The sequence below is a fragment of the Camelina sativa genome, chromosome 9 (genome assembly GCF_000633955.1).
Source record: "Camelina sativa cultivar DH55 chromosome 9, Cs, whole genome shotgun sequence".
NCBI lineage: Eukaryota > Viridiplantae > Streptophyta > Magnoliopsida > Brassicales > Brassicaceae > Camelina > Camelina sativa.
The window spans coordinates 14,501,716-14,507,769 of record NC_025693.1 but is presented as its reverse complement, the minus strand read 5'-3'; the positions used below and the strand labels follow the sequence as shown (position 1 = coordinate 14,507,769).

General features: G+C 31.2%; 1 pseudogene; it reads left to right on the top strand.

Moving 5' to 3' along the window:
- Positions 5,309-6,054, top strand: part of LOC104715280 — a 7,271-nt pseudogene continuing 6,525 nt past the window's right edge.

Sequence of the window (6,054 nt, the reverse complement as noted above, 5' to 3'; positions counted from 1 at the left end):
AATAAACAAATACTGATAGTATGTATATTCGTCATCCAAAATTGTATAAGACAAACAGAATAAAAGTCCTTACCATCGTCTAAGTTGCGAAGTTGTAATTTGTGAACCCTGTAATTTGGTAAACTATGTTAGACAATGAAAATCAATAAAAAAATTTAAAATAATACGATATATATTGCTCATAGATGTGAAAATAGTCAGATAGGTGAAAGTAGTCGAAGATATATCTTTAGCATTATATAAATATTGTACTTACACATTGATTTAGTTTGTCTATCCATATATGAAGCGTAGTTAAATCTAGCGTTATATGAGTTTCATTTGCAAGTATCTTTTAGATCATAGCAATCTGATCATTACTCATGATATACTGTTTTCTTTTGCTAGCAAGGTTTTCTGATCTCTTATAGTTTGTATTTGTCTCTTTGGTGTTCATGATTTTCTAGCATACTTAAAGTTTTGATTTGATATAGGATACCACTTAATATACATCTTTATATAAAATACATATGCTCTATTTCCTTACGGTGACAGGTAAATATTTCTTTTTTACTTTTGGATTAGTTTCTTTTATTTTCTTTTGCTAAATATTTTTTTTAACTTTTTTTTTCTAGTGTTTAACTTATACATGTGTCAAAATCTAAGATTGTTAAACTTAGACATATGTCAAAATCTAAGATCGTTAATTTGACACATGTCGCGATCATGTTAAGCAATAATCTTGACACATGTTGACATTTTATCGATACAATTGACACATATCACGATTTCGTTAATGAGTAACTTTGACATCAAGCTTTATATAATAAGATATATATAAGGACACATGCTTACCCAATTAGTTTTCTAATATAGACGAACTAAATTACTTTACATTAATTAAAATAACTACACTTAATAATAATATTCAAATTTTATCTTTTAAGCGACATTATCTTATTGCATTTTTTATCTTATTATATAAAGTATGGTTTCAAAAGTTACTAACTCACCAGATCGTGACACGTGTCAATTTCAAAAGTTACTAACTTTTCAGATCGTGACAAGTGTCAATTTTACATAAATTTCTAATTTAAAAGAAAAAAATCTTACTAACTCACCAGATCGTGACAAGTGTCAATTTTACACAAATTTCCAATTTTAAAAGAAAAATCTTAAAAAGAATCAAGAGAAAAAATATATTTCTACATGTAGTTTATGATGGGGATATTTTATGATAAAGATACGTGTAGTCTCTAATAGTTTCTACATGATAAAGATACATGTAGTTTCTAAAGAAAATCTTTCTACAATAATTATATTTATACAAAAACAATCATACGTTATATTGAATTCTTGGCCTAATCCTAAAAGAAAAAAATATATATTAAGATATGTAGTCTTTCATATCTTTGTCATATATATAGAGAGAGGAAGAGGTCATTTCAATGTATCGAACTCAATTAAAATTTTCAAACATGAGTACTAGAGATGAAAACTAAAACTGTGAAAAGAATGAAAAGTCACCCAACAAAAAAAAAAAAACTATTATGAATAATGATCAGATTGTTATGATGGAGAAGACGCTTAGAAATAAACCTTATATGCGGCTAAAACTAACTACTCTAGAGCAGAGCCGTGCCAAGGTTAATAAGTATAAGAAGCAGACAAAAATAAAATGTCTTGGCTTAAACAAAAATAAATTTACAAAAATTAACCACATCCTCTCGTAACCAAAATAATTAAAGAAACAAACTAAAACAAAATATTGGTTCTTAAACATTTGTTTTCTCTTTTTCTCTCCACAAAATCTTTAAGCAAGCTTTCAAAATCAACTTTTCCAACCAATTCTATTTCGATGGATTAAAATAGATAAGAACAAAAGATTAAAAAAATTGAAGTGCATGTCATATGTGTTTCTTTAAAATTTAAGTGTATTTTAAAAGTAGATCGTAAACTGAGCTCATATTTTGTTTCTAACATTGTAAGAATAATTTATAAACCCATCATTCCATATTTATATAATTTTATTAGAGATAAACTATACATGTAACCTTAATAATATGCCCTAATTATTATTTTCAAAATTGAATGCCCGAAGCGGCTGCTTCTTTTTCTATAACTGTTGCACGTACGGCTCCGCAATAGAGGCATGGGTCAACAAACTAAATCAATGAGTAAGTGTAAACTCATATTCAGCTTCACATACATATTTTTTCATCATTGACTAATATTATTTTACAATATATAGAGACTAGCAAAACTTTTTTTTTAATTTTTAATTTTCCAAAACAAGTTATAACTAGCAAACATTTAGACCCATTAAATTTAACCAAATATATCTTGGAAAGGAATCTTACAGAAAAGGATAATTGAATATATTTTTGATGCCAATCTATTTACTAGAGGATGTATTGACAAAAATCAAGATTATGCTCTAAAACAAAAATGAAGATGTCTCCATAATATATTTTATATTATGAAATTCAATATCCTTTACTATAATAATTATACAATTAAATAAAATTGCATAAAATAACATTATTGTATAAAAGTGTATTGTTCTTTATTCAGTAAACAATAAATGAGAAGACAATGACTTAGTGACATGTAATTATCTTGAGGCTTTGGTGTGGAAATCTGAAAGTCTTAAACAAAGTGGAAAAGAGTTGAAATTTTTGATTTGTTGTTAACAAGGACGAGTTGTGGTGCAACCATCTCGACAACCTACAACTTACTTAGATGACTTATTGTCACGGTCAACATCGTTTTAAAACAATATACGAGCATATAATTCAATGTTTGCTTTTACATCAATGGGTGGAAAATTTGATTACGATATCAATTCAAGAAATGGTCCTTTTACTTTTCTTATGCATGGTGAGAATTACCACAAACTTGGATCTCTACTACCAGTCGAAGGAGATCTACCACGTTTTGACAGCTATACGTTTATGATACCGCTCATGAACTACAAAATCGTTTTAATGCACTTGCCAAAAGAAAAAAAACAATGAGTTGAATGAAAGTATTCTCAGCGGATTGATTGACATGCTTGACGAATACAATGAGTTAGCTAAAGTGTTCAGAATTGCTAGAGATAGATACGAATCCAGAACAATTGAAGAATACTTAATCAGATTAGTCAAAAATAAAGAACGTGGTAGACAATTTGACATTCCACAAGGAGACGAGATAGCTGGACTTATTGTGGGTAACATGTCTATTCCAAATTGTGAGAGAGATATAATAGTGCATCCAAAAATGGAACAACCACAATACATCAACTCTTTACATCCATGGTACATGTATCTACAATATCGTTTATTGTTTCCAAATGGTGAACAACATTATATAGAAAAACCTTTCCATATAGAGAAGGATATACTACGAAGAGATCATCTGTTACAATCTGAGAGTATTATGCATACGCAGCATACCAAATACATTCAAGATTGACATCTCCAGGAACAAAAATTCTTTCAGGTCGTCTTTTCCATCAATATGTGGTTGATGCATACAATGCTATTGAGCAAGAATGTATGAACTTTTATAAAAAAATTAGAGCAGATCTTTACAATAATGTATATGATGCAGTTGAACAAGGGGATGCAGATGCAAAAAAACTAGGCCAAGAAATAATTTTACCATATTCGTTCACAGGCGGACCGCGATGCATGGTAGAGAATTATCGAGATGCAATGGCAATATGTAGACGGTATGGAAATCCGGACATTTTCATTACTAGAACATTAAATCCAAAATGGGAAAAAGTGAACAAACATATGAAAAAGGCGAGAGATGAGAATGCAAATGAGAGACCTGATACTGAATGTCGTGTTTTAAAATGAAATTGGGAAAACTCCTTAAAGACTTACAAGATGGAGTCTTTTTCGGCTTTATTACTGCAGGTACAAATATAATTTATTATCAGATATTATCTTTTGTTATATTTGATAAAGATGTAGAAAAAATCATTGGAACAATTGCAGAAATCGTAAGAGCTACAAATTATAGAAATTTTTTTATTGTATGAATTAATATATTTAGACTTGAAATTCAATTAACTATTATTATGTTGTTCATATAAATAAAAAGTAATTTGGGCGAAAAAGAATTAGAAACGTTTCCACTTGTGTGCATTCAATTGTTGGTAATACTTATTTAATTTGTTCAAGATTCAAGTTAAAAATGTTTGATTTTGATGCATCATATCAAACTTTTACATTCTTGGAGATTATAGACCAAATAAAGGTATATATCATATATATATTATATAGAAGTTTTCTATAAAAAACCCCCAATAAGAACACAAAACGAATTCATGTTTACCCTCTAAATTAATTAGAAGTTTTCTAAAAAAAAGCAATAAGAACACAAAAGGACAAATTTAAGTTTAAAAACCCAAATGACTCCCACAAAACTACGATCTCTGCAGTTAGGACAATGAGAAACCTCTTTGAATTCTTCCCACTTCTTCATAGTCAATTCCCCCACATAATTGCGCCTTCAAAATTAGGATAATACTCCAGTTTTTCCTTCCTCCTTAAATCATTCTCCTAAATGTCCCTTCCTTTTCACTTCTCTCTATCTCCTTCGGTCTCATGATTTGAACCAACCTCTCCTGCACAAGTAGTAGATATCATAACATATCGTCTCCCACGTTTTGCTTGATTCTCATGTTCCGGCTATGCCAAAAAGTTATAACAATTGAAGTTACAATTACGTAAGAATCCTTTTTGGAGTTGTTTTGTCATTACATGTGGTGGTTTCTATGTGCAATGAAATCAGCCATTTTGATGATTGTCAAATTTTAATCTGTATCCCTTCTTCCCCTTGTGTTAACCATCATCAATACAATACAAGTACAAGGGTGTTTCTCTCAAGTGTTGACACCTCAGCTTCAACATTGAAGCAGGTGTTGACACGTTAGTATAAAATTTATATCCAATCAAATTATAACATTAATATAGCTCAACTAATTTTACTCCTACGTGGACTAAAGAAAAGAAAATAGAAGCGTCTGATTGTTTTGTCTTCTGCTTCTTCGTCGTTGTTTTGTCTGAAAGAGAGCGTTTCTTCGATTTGTTCTTCTTCTCTGTCGCCGTTTTTATTTTTTTCTCTCGAACCATTGGATTTGGTTCTTCGATCTGATTCCACTGTTATTGCAAATCGCGCTCCAAATTCATCGGATTTGGCGGCGTATCTCTTGCCTATCGATGTACCTGTTCAGATACACACAAAAATTTGTTACTGAACTGCAGGTTTTTCTTCGATCTACCAGAATCTATGTGTTTATGCTCAATTTCTTCTGCCTGAATCGAAGGCGATGGGTTTCTTTCTTCTGGTGCTTGAAATTTGCAATTTGTTTGTTGTCTTTGTTGGATTCATCAAGATTTTGTAGTCTGTTATATTGGGGAATAATTGAATGTAGAGGATTATTCCTAGAAACAAAGAAGCACCTGAAGCAGAAGGGTTTGATATGATCACTCAATCCTCAGAATGGGTAAACAACAAACTTGGTAATACAAAGATACCTCGAACCAAGGACATACTGGTGAATGGCTACACTGTTAAAGTTAAGTTTTGTGATACGTGTTTGCTTTACTGTCCTCCTCGCGCCTCTCACTGTTCCATCTGTAACAGCTGTGTCCAAAGATTTGATCACCATTGTCCATGGGTTGGCCAATGCATCGCTTTAGTAAGTCCTCTAAACAACCTTTTCCTTTTGAATCTTCTGAAACAAAAAGTGTAAGTAGGATCTATTGAGATTTATAAACGGCGGTCTTTGCAGTGAGACTATCCGTACTTCATCTGTTTCATATCAACTTCAACACTCCTTTGCTTGTACGTCTTTGTCTTCTCTTGGATCAGTATGCTTGATTTACGCGGCAAGATGTTGTTAGTGGTCATCGAAAACGACTTCGTCTTTGTTGTTCTCATCCTCTACTGCTTCGTCGTTGTTTGGTTTGTCGGCGGACTCACTGTATTCCACCTCTACCTCATCTACACTAATCAGGCAAGATCCTTGATGTAGTACTTTCAGTATCAATTATTATCAATCCACAATTTGCA